The sequence below is a fragment of the Lagopus muta genome, chromosome 3, assembly GCF_023343835.1.
Source record: "Lagopus muta isolate bLagMut1 chromosome 3, bLagMut1 primary, whole genome shotgun sequence".
In the NCBI taxonomy this organism is placed as follows: domain Eukaryota; kingdom Metazoa; phylum Chordata; class Aves; order Galliformes; family Phasianidae; genus Lagopus; species Lagopus muta.
In genome coordinates this window covers 70,602,857-70,620,686 of record NC_064435.1, presented here as the reverse complement: position 1 = coordinate 70,620,686, position 17,830 = coordinate 70,602,857, and the positions used below count along the sequence as shown (strand labels likewise).

Below are 17,830 nucleotides of genomic sequence, written 5' to 3'. Positions count from 1 at the left end.
CTAGCTTCTTTAAGCAAGAATACTTTTTTTTTTTTTTTTTTTTTTTTTTTTTTTAATAATGGGAGAAAATTTAAGATTATAAGAAAATAAAATGCAAATCCTATCTCTTTTCTCTGTGAATACTTTCTTTACTTGGAACACAGGTACATGGGTACCACATACCCACATATCAGGGCTTGGAAATAGATAAAAACTTCAATGATGCTTATCATTTCTTGCTTGGTTTTGTTTGGCAGCTTGTTGAATAAAGGATTGCCTTTTACCTTTTTTTCCTCTAGTCTGTATTTAAGGAAATATTTATGTCATCTTTTCCAAGGACAAGCTGATGTCATACACTCTTCAAGGCTATGGTGTTAACACTTCTATTTATGCTAGTTACTAAACAAATATACATGTAATTATTTTTTTTTCAAGTGCTATTTGGTTGTCTCAGTGAGCAAATTGTAAAACATAGTTTTAGCTTCCTCTTCCATGTCCGTTCCTATTTATGTTGTCTTGTTTATCAATCTCTCAAATGGAGAAAATTCTGCAAGGCACATGCCAATTAACAAGGATTATTGATATATATATCAATAATATATATATTTTTTATATTTTATAAATATATAATATAATATAAAATATAAATATTTTATATTTTATATATATATTTTTATATTTTTTTAAGGAGGGTTCCTACAAGTAAATGTATGATATCAAGAGTTACTGGAAGGGTAGAGAAACTATCAACTTGCCTTTCACTAAACTGAGCATAACATAGTATTTGGCTCTTCCCTGGGGATTGTTTGCAATTTGAAGTTTAGAATATCAAGATTTTGTTTTTGCTGTTGAATGTTTATTTGATATTTTCCAAGTACGTAAGTAGCTTCCAGAAAGTAGTCTTTCTTTGGGTTTAGTTTCTAATAAGGGTGGTTTAAAATTATCTAAAACAACTATATACTCCTCTGGAGTCAAGATATTTCAAATGAACCTCTTCTTAATGTTTCCTATCAGAATACGAAGGCAGATCCTAGGACATCTAGGGAGCATTTTTTCTGTATCAGGTGGAACAATGAGTCAGATAACAAGTTACCATATGGAAAAAAAAAAAGAAAAAAAAAAAAAGCAATTTGATACTTCAACTCTTTCACACAGAAAACTATTTAGCTATTTAGCTATTAGCTTTCCAATTCTTTTCCACTATTGTCAACAGATTTTTCAAACCTATTGTCAATAGGTTTTTAAATGTATGAGACAACTAGAATAAAACTTTTTCAGCATGTACATACTGAATTAATCCTTCTTTTTTCTTCATAAGTCATCTTTTCTAAACCGTTTAATTATTTTGTCATCTCTTTGGAACTCTCCATTTATTGATGAAAAGATTTTGATGAGATATGCCAATCTGTAGGTTTCTACATTTTTCTTCTTCTTGAATAAATCACATTAATTCAGAGCAAATATGAAACCTCATCTCCAGAATGGTGACATTAACTAACATCTCAAAACTTAGAACTCTTAAATATATCTTGCTTTGTCATCAAAACTAACTGAGGAAGGAGAGGGCAGCTGGGGGAGCAGTAAATCTTTGAAATTGTTCTTTTAAAAAAAACTTCAATTTTTCAAAAGAATTCAAGAAACTTCATATATTTTTCTATTACTGTAGAAAATACAGAGAAAAGTATAAGTAAATTTAATACTAACTGCATTGTAATTCACAAGTTTTTAACTTGACTGCCCACAGGCATTTTTAAGGAAAAGCTGCCAGAAAGTGCCAGATGCTTTAAAGAGATGTGTAAGTTTAAAACAAAATTTTCTATGGAGAAGAATACAACTTTAATAGTAGAAAATCTTTTGTGTAAATATATATATATATATATATATATATGTTGTTATTAATAAAAGGGGTACATGCAGAAATATATATTTAGAAGTCATGGAGAGCAGGAACTTTAACAACATGGGAGGTATTTCAATTGACACAAAAAGATGGGGAACAGTACATAAAACTGTAAATGTCATTTCTCTTGGCTGTATTTATTTTAAAAGAAACCATAAATACAGTTCTCTACATATTTTAACTAAGACAAGTTGAGAAGGACAAGTAAAAGAAAGGCTTGCACCCGAAAATTAGATAAAGTCCAGTGGTTTTGACAAATTCCTCCAGTCTAAGCCACTTGCATGCACAACTGAGACAGCTAACAAAAACTGTATATTAAAATCTACTCTATATTAACATCATGGCTGATTATTCCCACATAGGATTCCAGGGGGATCTTGTTTTTCTCCATACTCACGAAATTACTCTCTTTCTTACATTATTTCCTTGCTTTTTTTTTTTTTTTTTTTTTTTTCTTTTTTTGGAGGGGGTAAGGGGAGAGGGGGTAATTTATTACGTGGAAAAAGTTATATTTCTTTGCATATTATCAGATGTGGATTTCAGAAAAAAAAATTCCAAATGCAGAGAGTTAGATGAAAAGAAGCATTGTTTATTGGCCAAAGCAGGTAACACTGTAATAGATGAGAGCTTAGAAATGGAATGAAGAATTCTGGAGGATAGATATCAATTAATATATAAAATCTAAATTTTAGAAATAAATTAATCATTTTTTGGAGGATCCCACCTTTCCCCATGAGATGTGCAAGGTAAGAACTGGTGTTTAAGTAAAGGTCAGTGAGATGTATCCAATTCTAATTTAGTGAGTGTAATGATCTTCATGAAATTTAGTTGGCTTTGCTGCATTTGAAGTTGCCTAACTGAGCAGTTTTTGTATACCATGTTACAGTGTCCTGATCATTATGGTTGCCAGGGCAACTTAGCTCAAGTTTTATCAATATGAACTCCAGTAATTGAACTGAGCTCACAACACATTCTTATACTTTCAAGCAAGTAACAGGGCATGTCAAAACAGGATCTCAGGGTGCACCCACTGAACAGGAGTAAAGGCTATGGAGGCAATGGCTGTGAATCTCAGTTGATGCGTACTGTCAGTAAAGTATGGTGATGCCTTCTTCTGCCCACTGTGCTTCAGTGCAGGATGAATACAGAGTTTTGGAAGCCTTGCAACTGCTGTATGAGCCTAGTTGCTTAGTTATCTGTTCCATCTCACTATTACATCCTTGCTCTTAAATGTAAGGTTGATTTAATGTAATTTTTGTGAGATCTAATTTATATAATTAGCTCTAATTATCTAATAACTAGGTGCATAAATTCATTGTAGAAGAAAGAAAAGTATTGCTAAACATTTATAATGTTTTCTATCAGTGAAAAGATACAAGTGAGTTTTCAAGCTAAAAGTACAAGAATTCAGTGCAGTTAGTTAATGATTTAGAACTGAATGTATGCAGGTAAGAATCAAAGAATCATACCTCTAACAATTAAAAAGGCTTTGATCCTGCAATGATGGAATATACAATATTATATTATATTATATTATATTATATTATATTAGAATAGAATAGAATAGAATAGAATAGAATAGAATAGAATAGAATAGAATAGAATAGAATAGAATAGAATAGAATAGAATAGAATAGAATAGAATAGAATAGAATAGAAGGGGGAATGGTCTTAAACAGAGACAGGGGAGGTTTAGGTTAGATATTAGGATGAAGTTTATCACACAGAGGGTGGTGACACACTGGAACAGGTTGCCTGGAAGTTATGGATGTTATGGATGTCCCATTCCTGGAGGCGTTCAAGACCAGGCTGGATTTGGCTCTAGGCAGCCTGGCCTGGTGGTTGGCAACCCTGCACATAGCAGGGGGGTTGAAATTAGATGAACACTGTGGTCCTTTTCAGCTCAGGCCATTCTATGATTCTATGATTCTATGACTATGTTCTAAAGACTCTTAGAAAAACGGAACACAAGAGATTGTGTAGTATTTGCCATGGGAAGATAATATTTCCAGATATGAAGTGATGCATACTTCAAGGTTTAGAATAGACTGGTTGTACATACTCCTGAGTGCACGCCACTGCGTGGGAGCAGCTATTCAGGAGAAAGAACTGGGTACCATTTACATGGATCAGCTTCCATACAATGTTCAGTTCTGCTCCTCTGAATTAAAATGGAATAACTTTATACGACTCAGTAACAGTTAATGTGAATCACTGGAAGCAGTGAAAATACTTATAGACTTTTTTTTTCTGAAATTTGTCTCCTTTCTTTAATGAAGAATAAAAACGTGTAATACTTTGAAACAAAACAATGAATACTACAGAACAAAAAGGCAGAAAAGAATAAATTCCTTTGTCATTTCTTTTAGAAAAGAGTGCATTTAATTTATCACTATTGCATGTAATTCAGCGAAATAACTCCTTGCCACAAAATGCCTCTGGGACTAAGTTTTTAATAGAAATAGAAAGGGAATTTTGTATTTTCAGGCTTCGTGTTTTTGTAGTTAAATTCTGTGCAGAGTTAAAAAGCAGAAATGTCTTCAGCACCAAAAATACTTTAGTCATGTGTCAGCTTTTCCAGACTCTATTTTTCTGGATAATTTTCACAAGCACAGTTTTACTAGATTATGGGTGGTAGTACAGTTAATTAGCAATGGTTGACAACTATTCCTCTGATTTGTTAACTTATTTCTGATAATGTGAAATCATATAAATCTCTCCAATAATGTAATTACACATTAAATTTTTATACAACAATCACATGAAAGAAATCTGTTCCAGTATTAATGTTTTATTCTGTCCCAAATTCTGGAAGTATTTTTAACACACTGGTATATATTTTTTCTAACCAAATCTGTCAGAAATGAGAATGTATTATTAACTTTTACAGAGGGATAAATGAATAGTCCTAAATTATGGTTTTGAAATATATTTAAGAAGAAAAGTTCTGAAAAGAAATAAGCAAAGAAAATTCCATGAGTTGTAATTGTTAAAAAAAAAAAAAAAAAAATTACCATGGGAAAAACAATTAAACAAACAAAAACCCTTTAATTGCTGTGTATGGGAACTGCTGAGTCACAGCCTGAACCTCTGATTGATCACCTGAGGTGAGCCATGAGTCAGCCAGAGGAGCACAGGTGAAGGCAATTCCCCTGTGCTGCCAGAAGGGGTGGAGCCTGGCTCCAGCCCTCCTAGAGCTATTTAAGAGCTGGCTACCAATGGGGAAGGATCTCTTCTGGAGATCCCCTCTTCTGGTGTTTTTTGTGGGTGAGACTAGTGTAAGGGTAAGCCTTCCATTTATTCTCTCTTGTTACCTTAGCCTACTTTGCCTAGCTCTCTAGTTCTTTTTTGTTTTTGTAACATCTTAATATCCATTGATTATACATGTTGATTTGCCAGTTTATTCAAATATATGGAATCTGCAGATAAAGATCATGTTAGAACTGTGAAGCATAGCTGTGTCTAGGGTAGTACCTTCTGGAAGTTTTCTTTTTCTTTTTGACAAATATCAGAGCAGTTATGGTCTGACCTTGCTCTTTAAAATAGATTCAACCTGATGTTGTATTGGAATTCAATCTCCATGAAATACAGATAATAATATGTAGCTGTTTCATAAAGATGCTTGAGAATTAATTAGTGCATAAAAAGCTCACTGCAAAAATCAATATTTTTTTTGAAGAAATAATTTTAAATGAGAGAAAATACTGCTGCAAACTCATCAATAGGAATTGATGACACAGGAAATAGGAATAAGAGTTCTGCATTAGACTCTAGGTCAAAGACAGAGGAAATGAAGTAGGCTCCTTTGTGACCACCCAAAAGCAGTACAATTAAGCCTTTTGTTTTGTTTTATTTTTTGGGGGGGGGGGAAGACAAAGAGAGAATTTTTGTATATAAGTGTCAGATCGTTCTACGTTCCCTTTCCCTCACTAAAACAATGTGATCCAGACCAAAGGCAGCATGCGCCCTTACTGCTGATTTGTATAAATACACTGTCAGTCAAAAAGGAAAGATAACCATCTTGTGCTCAAAATGTAATCTTTCACTGAAGGGAACATGAATTAACACCTTCAACTTCTATACAATACTTTATTTTCATGAAGCTTATTGGAGCTTGAAAGCTCTAAGTCCTTGGCTATACTTCCAATTCTAGTTGAAGCACAAGACTGTTTGAGTTGAAGGGACCTTGAAGATAATCTAGCACCCCTGCTAGTGGTGCTGGGGAAGGGTTTGTTCCACTAGACCATGTTACTCAATGCGGCATCTATTAAAATCTGATATCAAGTTCAAAAGTTGTTGAGGATCTTGACTGAGTGACTGGCAGACAGATAACTGAACATAGACAGTTTTATGATGGCATAAAATTTTTCTTCTTAGGAAAGCAGGCTAAAAATAAACTCACATTATTATAACACACAGTAGACTTTCAGTGTTGCTCATAAGAAAGCTGCAATAATTACAGTACTATACTCCTGAGGCTACTTGAAGGTATAATAATGCTTATAAGAGTTATTCTTCTCTGTCTACCTGTAAAATTGATGCATGTCACTCATACGTAATAGCTGTTTAACAATTCTTATTATTGAACATGTGCTATCAACTGACAGTAACTGGAAGAAAACAAAATGCAAGACAAAACAAGAATCTCAGTTTTCATTTAGGACTGTCTTCTGTAAGATCTATTGGTACACAAACACTAGTTTACTCAGCTGAGAATATGATGAGCCCTTATGAGCTGTATAGGTAAAGTTCAATCCCAGAGAATTCAACTCCTGCAGGAAAGCTCTCATAAGACAAGTCACTTGAAATTATTTCATGATGTGGTCTTTTGCGAATCAAGTAAATACTTGATTCTGAAGTACATGAGGAAAGCTGAGGCCTTTTTGTTATTCAGTAGAATACAAAAAGTCATTAAAATAAACTACACTCTCCAAATGAATATTTATTTGTATTCTGAAGTGGCTTACTTCAATGACTACAATTTTTAAAATCCATCTTTGCTGCATTCCAATTGCTATTTTCAGTAAACAGATTGGCACTTATCTAGAGGCAGAAGAACATTTACCTGTAAAAATAACCCATTCCGGTGACATTATGAAAGCTATAATGTATGCAGCATTCAACAAGGGCAAATCGCCTTTCTGGAAAATGCCAAACACTTAGCCTGATTTAATTATTTATTATGTGAAAAGAAAGGTCTGTGACAACTCACACTGATGTGGGTTTGTCTAGTGTTTTTGTCAGAGAACAGAAACTGCTACTGTGAGTTCCAAACTAAACTGAGGCGATGCATCACTGTCATGAACATCACAGTTCGGGTCCCCTCAGACCAACTGCAGAGTTTATGTTAGTGCAGCTTAACCCTGAACTAATTTTTGATTAAATATTGAGTAATGAAAATTGAATTTTCTCTCAGTTGTATCAAGTAGTATGTCCATAAGCTGCAAAAGCACCAGGTCCTGTTCATTATGCTTATCAAGATACTCCTACTGCCATCAGTAGAAGCTGTCCATGCCTGAGGTTGTTTTCTTTTGTCTTTTTATTGTCAGGAATGGCAAAGATAGGCTGTGAAGAAAGACAGTAGTGGAGAGAAATAAAAATATACATATATTGAAAAAGGATTATTTCACTAATCAAGTTCTCAATGTAGCTAAAATAGTGTTGACCATTTGTACTCACTGATTTTATAATGGACTATTCTTTCATTCACTAGCATTGCAATTGTACTCCAGGATAATGTAGGATTCAGTGTCTGTATCATTTCTCTCATGTAACAGACAGCAAGATGGAATATTAAACAATGTTATTTTACACTGGGGAAGAAGCCTTATTGTACCATAATGAACCTCTCTGGGCAAAATCTACAAATCGATACAATACAGCTCAGCTGACCTGACAGACAGGACAAACTCTTTAGCAGGTTCTGCTATAATATGAGAAGAGGAAATGGTTTCAAACTGAAAGAGAGGAGATTTAGACTGGCTACAAGGAAACATTTTTTTATGATAAGGGTGGTGAGGCACTGCTTAGCCCAGAGAGGCAGTGGATGCCCCATCCCAGGAGACATTCAAGGCCAGGCTGGACAGGGCTCTGAGCGACTTGATCTAGCTATAGGCAATTCCTGCTCATTGGAGAGGAGCTGGGCTATATGGCCTTTAATGGTTCCTTCCAACCCAGATGATTCCATGGCATCTGAAGCCAGCTGTTAATTTCTGTCATTACACTGGCTTGCCCAGTTGTAGAGGCATTTTATGTATTCTTATTTCTCATAACTTCAGTTTCTGAATGAATCTACTGTTGAGTGCAAATACAAGATGAGATCCTAGACTCAAGAAATTTTTCATGATAACTTGTTTATTCTTTAAAAAATATATATAACAATAAAAAAAATTATCTCCTGTGTGTATTTGCCATTTGCTCTAATGGCATCCTAATGTTCTGTTTTTCTTAACAGATCTTGGAGGTGAGATTTTCTTTTTGATGAAGGGCTGCTGTGAGCTTATAATTCTTATATCTAACCTACCCGGGCTGAAAATATATACCCTTTGCATCACATGCCAAAATGAAGACAGTAAAACTGCCACAGCAGGATAGATTGCAAGGTAAGTAACTGTTTTCTAGCTCTTTAAGATAACTTGTAAAAAGAAAATGGGCAGTTTTTTAAAAACACAGTTGAAGGTCTTGATGTATTTACTTTGAAACCTAGTGGAATTTTTTATATCTGTGAGTTCTGACCTATTGATCTGCTGTCCATCTAGTGACACCATTTACACTTGTGCAGAGAACAATCAGTGGAATAGAAAAGCCATATTAGTTTCCCATATTACAGTGATATTTTAAGTGACAGTATAGTCAAGAGAGAAGACTTCAGTAATAATAAAAAAAAATTAAACAAGCAGTGTAGTTTTGGGTTGTATGGCCTTGCCAAATTGATTTTTACTATGTAAAGTATACTAAAATACTTTTTACTATTATTTCCTATAGTCTACCATCAGAGGAGCTGTCATATCTGCAATAGCCTTTCTTTTTTTGAATTAACTATTTTCAGTTGGATAAGCAAATAAGCTTATTTGCATTTAGCATACTGTTCTGAATTACAGACCAATATTTCCTATCCTAAGGTTCTGGCAACTTTCTGCCATATGTCCTCTGGCTGAATGTTTTTCAGACATATGAAAAATTTCCAGTTCTTTCCCTAATCTAAATAGTATAGACTACTATGTCTCAAATAAAAGAGATTTCTGGAGGTTGTTTTAGTCCTAGATCTATGGAAAGGATAGGGGAAAAAGTGGGAGGGCATTCTCGTCTGATAGTCCAAGAATGAAAGGAGGGAGAGGGAGAGAGAGAGAGAGAACTGACAAGATTTATCTAGTATATGTTGAGAAATCATAAAATACAGATAAAATTCCATATTAATGTTTGCAACTTCACACTCTTGCAACCTATTTGGGGACAGGTGAACACAATATGACAGTAATCCAGATTAAAACACACTAATTGGCTTTCTGTATGGAGAAAGTTTAAAAAAAAAAAAATCAGCTTTGGGATACATGATTAACAGCTTAACAAATCTAATTCAGAACGCAATAAATAATGAAAAATTGTGGTCCCCTCGGGAGGAGCTTTGGGGAGGAAAGAGGAACTCAATACATAGATATGTGAAAATGTTAGGAAGACTGAGTCTAAGATGGTGCCACTACATGTGATTGACAAGTCAACAGGTTAGAATAGTGTCAGGCTTGCCCAGAATATGCTGCTGGTCATGGCTAGACTGAGCAGCTGTGATCATTCTTTAATAAGAAGCCTGAGAGTGTTGTAGAATAGAGATCTTGAAACAGAACTTTTTATCCACCTGCTAGAGCTTATTAACTGAAATTAATTAAAAGTATGCCACAGCACTAAATGATGCTGAATGTCATCTTAACACTGGCACTTTCTCTTCTGGGGCTCCCTGACTTCATAGATGGCCAAGATCTTTTGCTTCAGAAGAAGAGAGGAGGAAAATGATTTTTAAAATGTTTCTTATATCTACAGTGAATTTCTATTTTCATATGAAATTCTATCAAAATCTTGTGTGTTGTTCTCCTACAAAAGTAGCTATCCTTGTGATCAAACACCAAAAAATAATAACCATGGAAAAGCCTGTGGAGATGACGTGAAATATCAACTCTGCTTTATTCTTGTAATTATAAACCAGAGAATACACATGCTATTAATCATTTGTTGGTGGAGTTTACAGCTCTCTGCTGAAGCACAGTGGATACACGAAGCTCCAGAAAGGCTATGTCTGCCAGTGCAGTGCCTGATCTCGACTTCATTTTCTCCATTTAGAAGTAAAATCTGGGTCCTGGAGAAAGTGATGAAATAAGAACAGCATATATTGCCAACTCAGGTACAAACTGCGTAACATAAAAGACAGAAAGAAGGAAAAAAGAATTATTAGTAGGGTATCTGATGTTGTTCTAACAGTCACCCTTTGAGAGTTGTAAATTTCCTGTAAACTTCACAGAGAGAAGAGCTGAAAGATTATTCATCTGGAATGAGAGAATTAATAAAAACACAGCTGGAAGAGTAAAAAAGAAAAGCATTCACTCTGCAACACCAATAAATTTATTAAAGCTTGAATAGGATTATAGCAGACTTTGTCAATATCTTATTTGTACCTCACAAGGAAAGTTAAGGGAGATAGGGTTGCTGGAAGCTTTGCAAGTACCTAAATTAGGAAACTAGTCTGGTTTTGTTATAATGGAAGCCTAAGACTTAAGCCACTGCGGACATTCCCTGTAAAACTACACAAAACATAGACACTACTTTTTCCAAGTGTTTGGTTTTGTTTAAATAACATCATTCTAGTCTCATTGCTATTAAAAGTTGGACTGATATGTAATAGCAAAAATAAAACCTATTTTTTGACTGAACAAAAGGAAATCTAAGAAATAAACAAAAACTTGCAAAAAAGGATGGGAAAGCTGATTTACTAAATATGGTAAATATTTTATAATAAACGGACAATTCCTATCCATACACAGATGTATGAATACTGTCTTGTGCATTAATTAATTGTTCAATAAGACAAATGTTCACTGTCATGCATACAAATTTCAAAATGTGTTTTAAGACGAACAAAATGAATATATCTTTGGGATTAGAGTAGGCAAGTACTAACATGCAGATCTGAATGATATTTTGTTAAAAAAATGTCTGGGAGAATCTTCTAGTACGTATGGTCATTTCACTTTCTGGAAATGTAAGTATCATTGGAATACTCTGAAAATAGCTGAAAAAGTCAAGCTCTTGAAACACAGATTTACTTAAGTGAGAAACACATAACGGAAGAGTAATTTTAATTAAGGAAACTTAATAGTTGTATATTGTATCACTTTTTGATTAATAGTCACGACTCACCTTTTGGAAATGTATGCAAGCATACATACTATGAAAGCAGAAAGATGTGAATTACAGAATCACAGAATTGTTGAGGTTGGCAGGGACCTCTGGGTCCATCTGGTCCCAACACTCTCAGTCCCAGCAGGGACACCCTGTGCAAATTGTCCAGGACAACGTCAAGGAGACTTGAAGATCCCCAGGGAGGAGACTCCATAGCCTCTTTGAGCGACTTGTGTAAGTGCTGTCACCTGCACAGCACAGAAGTATTTCCTGATATTCAAAGAGAATCTGCCTTTCAATTCATATCCACTGCCTCTTGTCCTGTCATTGGGCACCACCTAAAAGAGCCTGAATCCAAACTCTTTGCATTCTCTATTCAGGTTTTTATATACACTGGTAAGATCCCTCCTGAGCCTCTTCAGCAGTCTGAACAATCCAAGCTCTCAGTCTCTCTTTCATAGGAGTGGTGCTCTTGTCACTTGACCTTCTTGATGGCTCCCCTCTGAACTCTTTCTATTAGAGCCAACTATGCAAGTCATGAAGTCATAGGTAAACTGGGCGGAGTTCTGCCATTATAATCAGTGTATAGATCCTGGTAAATGTTGATAGAATATTGGATTTGAAGTAAGCCAAGCTGCTCATTATAGAATCAAAGAATCATGGAATCATTATGGAAAAGACCTTTAAGATTATCTAGTCCATAGGTGTCCAACCTTGGAGCTTCCCTGGGCCACACTCACTGAAGAGGAACTAAAACTTAGTTAATTATAGAAGTAACAAAATATTTTTAAAGTATTTTTCATTATTATTTTTTAAAGAGTCCATCAAGAATATAGAACTGGTGGGATATTTGCTCTTTTTTCTTTGAAACTAATATAGCAGCCTGGTTTGATGGAAGTGATTGCAATTACTAGTTAATACTCAAGATGTTCATTAGAGATTTTTAATATAATTTCACTCTTCCTGTACTTTTTCCTTGAAAAGGGTTGTTCACAAATGTAGGAATAGCCAAAAAGTGATAATATGAATAAGGCGTGATAGTAAAGAGAGGGATATATTTCTCTGGTAAGAGAGCTATTACAAAAATCCGGTAGAGACATGGTACATTTTGTCTTTGAGTTCAATGCCTGACTGCAGCTCTGTACATTCAGTTTGAAAATTCATAGGTAATGTATTCATGTTGAATGAAAATGAAGTCGCAAATATTCCAAAAAACTGATGACTTTTTTGTAAATCTTAAAACTTATTGAAGTTTTTGAAAAAGAAGACTGTTAAGATGAGAGGGAGAAATAAATCTTACTAAAGTAAGGGCAACGTCAAGTGGTAGTCTGGGTGAATATCATATCTGTGTCTATATCTATGTCATATCTGTGTCATATCTAGACATTATGACAGGTTTGTCCCAAACCAGTGTGCTAAAATTGGTTCAGATTATATCGTTAGGAGTCACTGTGTCATGAATAAACATAAGACACTTAGATTACAAAATCCTGAAGCTACCAAATCAAAAGGTCTACTGATGATTGATTTTTAAGGAAAGAAACCACATAAATTAGAAAAGTTGTTAAAAAAAGGTTAAAGAGATTAATCATTCCCAGTAGGGAGTATTTAAACTATCATATGGCATCTCCAAGTAAAAGAATGCAGCCTGTCAGGAAGGATCTGACAGAATTCAACTGCCTTTCATTAGAAAGGGAGATTCATTAAAAACCTTAAGCCGTGTAGAAATGTGAAAAATAGAAGGAATGATAATCACTGATCAACTAGTTATATATAAATACACAAAATGGCAAGGCCAAAGAAAGAGAAAACAAGGTGCAGATATTTAAAATAAATTAATTAATAAATATATTTTCAATCATGAGAAATAAGCCTTCTTGGGTGTATGTAGCAAAAGGAAATGAATGAAATAATGAAAGGAGCACAGAGGAAAGGAGACTACAGGAGAGAAGAAAAGCTATAGGCAAAATGAATAGTAAAGTAAAATCTACAAGGCTGAATGGTGTTTACATTTGGGCTCCAGGGAAATTTGTGGATGAAACAGTAAATCACAGACCTCTCCCTCAGACACAGTGTGGAGACAGAGGACTGACACATGCCTAACACGGTACCAATTATTTTAGAGGGCTGTAGGGGAATCCTAGGGCTGGCCAGTATCTCAACATCTGCAGCAAGTTAACTAGTTGAAACTGTCTGCAAAATAGAATTTGTGTGCACCTAAAAGAGGTAAAGATGACTGTGGAAAAGGGGACTTAACTGGGTAAAGACATTTCTGATTTAGAGTAAACAAGTTGCTGAAATGGTTAGTTTGCAGGGTGGAGGAAGATTACTGGAAGAATCTCTCATCTCTTGCAGGTTTGCACTTGATTCCGTGATTTTAACTTGGTCATCAGCAATCTTGAAAAGAAGCTGAACAGTGAGGTGAAAATATCTAGCAATATTACCAAGTCATTTGAAACAATATATATGAGCAATACCTGTGAAAAATGCAAAAGTACTTCATATTAGTGACTGACAGGTGACAAAATGGTGGACAAATATACAGAAAAAAAGCATAAATCTATTACCTGTATGCTTTAACTCACTTTTTGATAAAGTAAACCACATGGAACTTGAATACAAAATTATGAATACAAAACTGATCATCGATCAGTTTCAGAAAAAAAAACAGAAATGTTACAAACTCTCCAAATTACAGCTTTGCTTCAGAATGAGTATCTGCCAATTGCACCTCTGTGTCTACAATATGCTTCCCTTACAGGAGGTTTTCAGGTTTGGACCAAACAGACTAAATTGAAACATGATTTCTGTTCTATTAGATCAAATCTATCTATGTAAATTTCTAGCTATGAATTTTTTTCTAGTTATACATGTGAATAATCCATCTGGCACCTTTTTAAAATAACACTACCTGTCTAGGCCAGCTTAAAAAGCCCCAGCCCTACATCCCAGGCAAGTCCTGCAAGCACGAGGAACGTGTGGATGTGCACCAGCATTTGTGTCAGCACGGAATCCAAGCTGATGTCAGTCTCTCGGGCACAGCTCCATCAAGAATAGGCACCACTGACACAAAAAGAAAACAGCATGAGAGCAAAGTCTTAGGAGAAATCTTCAGATGAGAATGGGTGCCTCTTTTGCGATTTGTGACATCTCCTCTCCTCTGCAATGCCAGTGAGGGGAGCAGCTTCCTGACCTCAGCTCTCCCTAGTCCACCGCATAGCCGTGGATGTGACACTGGACTGTACCTGGCCCATCTGTGGACACAGCTGGGACAGTACGGCCTACATGACCCTCTGACTGCATCAGCTTTGATATGGCTGTGCACTGCGGTGGGCAAGGAAGAAACTGAGTTCCCCCTATGCAGGGAGATGATCAAATACTTGGTGAGTTCAGCAGATTATTAGTTGGAGTGTGCTGTCCCAGACCTGTAGAACATATGGATAGCAAGCACCAAGGTGGGCATAGGGTCATCCTGCCTCAGTTTCAGAAGGAACACCCAACACTTGACCTCCTTCACTCTGCACCCTCTGCCACACATCAGGGAGCAACAATCCTTTCCAACCTGTGCCTGCTTAGCACAGGCTGAATGGAATGTAATGAAAGGACAGTATAAAAAAACAAGCTGTCAAATCAAAGGTAGCATCTCTATTTCAAAGAAGGAAAAAAAAAAATTTAATGCCAATTATCTAATAATGGGAATTATGAATTCTATCACTTGAAGTAAGGGTAGAAAAGGAGGGGAGGAGGGAAGAGAAAAAAGCTATCTAGACATTAAAACTTCTTATGACTTTTCCTCTCCTAATTTTCAGATACCTCTGAGATCTCTCCTCAGCAATGTTGCCCTTAGAAGTTTTCAGAAAAAATATTTGTTCAAACCATCCATCCAACCCATCCATCTATTATTAATACCTAATTTTCCAGCTTCCCTTTGACAACTGTTTCATTTCAATTTCTGATATTCCATTGTAAAACAAAACCAAATCACAGAATCACAGAATTGTAGGGGTTGGAAGGGACCTCCAGAGATCATCGAGTCCAACCCCCCCTGCCAAAGCAGGTTCCCTACACCAGGTCGCACAGGTCGGCATCCAGGCAGGTCTTGAACATCTCCAGAGAAGGAGACTCCACCACCTCCCTGGGCAGCCTGTTCCAGTGCTCCATCACCCTCACTGTAAAGAAGTTCTTGCGCATAATGTCTGGTGTAATATAAAATACATTAGGGAATTTTCCAGAGCAATATTTATTATGTAAGATTTAGAATCACAGAATCATAGAATGGCTTGGGTCAGAATGGACCTCAAGGAACATCAACTTCCAAACCCCTTGCCACAGGCAGGGCTACCAACTTGCAGATCTGGTACAAGATCAGACCTATTTTAATGGGTTACTTTTATTAAAAGGGTATAGGTGATGTTTTTTACTAATTATTTATATACTGCTAAGAATGACTAATGATATAGGATAAAATCTTCTGCATGCCATAGTTTTTTTGTTTGTTTTTTGATTTTCAGTTTTACTTTTTCTATGAAAATGCTCATGTACTGCTTCCCTCCTGTCTGTATCTGAATGGAGTTTTCGGTATTTTTGTATTCGTAAGGCAAGAAGTCAGAGAGACAAAGATATTGACACAAAACTACCTTCAGAAGGTTTTCATCTCCCCTGGGTGTAACTTTCTTACAGTGTACATTCAACAATAAAGTTCTTCAACACATCATACATCTGTGTGTCAATCAAGAGTTTAACTCTCTTTCAGGCAAGTTCCTGGGTGAGTTCAGATTGTGGCACCATAGCATTATGCATGGCTTAAGTCATCACAGATTTACCTCTCTGTGTATCATTTGTGGTATTCCTGGAATATATATTGCCTCACCATAATTGGTGTCTGGGCAAGTAGCAAACCTGTGCAAGATACAACCACTCCCAACAGCAGTATCAACAAATCTAGGCATTGACATAATAAGCATGTGCTTCTGATGACCGTCAAAGTCTTTGTATTCTGATAGCTGTCATTTTTGCCATGGGTCATTCATGAAAACTGCTGAGCACCGTGGGATGGGAACATCTGTCTCATAGATAGCTGAGAGTTTCACTCAAGATTGGTGAGGGTGGAGTCCTTTGATCAACAGGAAAATGACATGTAAGACAGCATAAATTCTGACTCACTCTAGAGAGTCTATGCAGCCCTAGACAAGTTGTACTGTATTTCTGCTAAAGCCTATTATATATAAACTATTAACCATTTGTCTCCAAATATGTTTTCCTTTCACTTCTACATTATACAATGAATGTATGAGGCCCGTGCCATCCTCATGAAGTTCAGCAAGGCCAAATTGATTGGGGCAATCCCAAGCACAGATACAGGATGGGCTGAGAATGGCTTGAGAGCAACCCCGAGGAGAACAATTTGGCAGTGTCAACTGATGAAAGAATTATCAGGAGGCAGCAATGTGTTCTTGCAGTCCAGAAGGACAATCATAACCTGGGTTGCATCAAGAGAAGCATGACCAGCATATCAAGGGAGGTGATTCTGCCCCTCTGCTCTGTTCTCATGAGGCTCCACATGAAGTAATGTATCCAGTTCTGGGGCCCCCAACACAAGGACATGGAGTTGCTGGAGCAGGTTTAGAAGAGGGCTACAAAGATGATCAGAGGGATGGAGGACCTCCCATACTGAGGACAGGTTGAGATAGATGGGGCATTTCAGCCTAGAGAAGAGAGGGCTCCAGGGAGACCTTGCTGTGGGCTCCCAGTACCTGAAAGGGGCCTGCAGAAAAGTGGGGATGAACATTTTATAAGGGCATGCAGTGACGGGACAAGAAGAAATGGTTTTAAATTGGAAGAGGGTAGATTTAGACTAGATATTTGGAATAAATTATTTACTGTGAGGGTGGTGAGACACTGGAACAGGTTGCCCAGTGATCTTGTGGATGGTCCCTTCCTGGAAGCATTCAAGGCCAGGCTGGGTGGGGCTGTAAACAACCTGATCTAGAGGGAGGTATCTCCAGCTAGAGCAGGAAGGGTGGAGGTAAGTGACCTTAAAGGTCCTTTCCAACTCAAAGCATTCTATGATTCTGTGATTCTGTGATTCTATTAGTACAAGAAAATGTTGATTCATCAAAATAGATATCTACACAGCATTTCAAATATATATGTCCTTAAAAGTAGATAATTTACAGCTATCAATTTCCTGAAGTTATGACTATAAAGCAGTATCTGTGAATGTATATTAAGGCATCAAAATTTGTACTAAATATACTAGATATCATACTACACATCTGGACAATATAGCAAGATAAGAGTTGTTAGGAAACAAATGTCTTCCTTTATTGGAACATTTAAGAACACGAAACTAATTTAGATTTGGTAAGAAATTTATTTCTATGTCTCTTTATAAAAGAATGAGACATTCACAGCTCTGAAACTGTTGCAAAATTATTCAGAAGTTGCCATTCTGAAATCCAAGAAAAAGTTCTAGCAATTTTTAAGGACCAAAGGTACAGTCACTACAGAATGTAAATCTTTGATGAATTTTGTTAATGAGTTTCCAGCTTTTGAATTGACTAA

At 36.0% G+C, this 17,830-nt stretch overlaps 1 long non-coding RNA gene across 1 annotated transcript; it reads left to right on the top strand.

Annotated features, from left to right (window-relative positions):
• The first annotated feature begins 5,123 nt into the window (after positions 1–5,123).
• Positions 5,124–14,499, top strand: LOC125690928 (uncharacterized). Its single transcript, XR_007375836.1, has 4 exons — positions 5,124–5,163; positions 8,334–8,481; positions 13,622–13,687; positions 14,186–14,499. It is a non-coding gene; the product is annotated as an uncharacterized LOC125690928 (long non-coding RNA).
• The last annotated feature ends 3,331 nt before the right edge of the window (positions 14,500–17,830 follow it).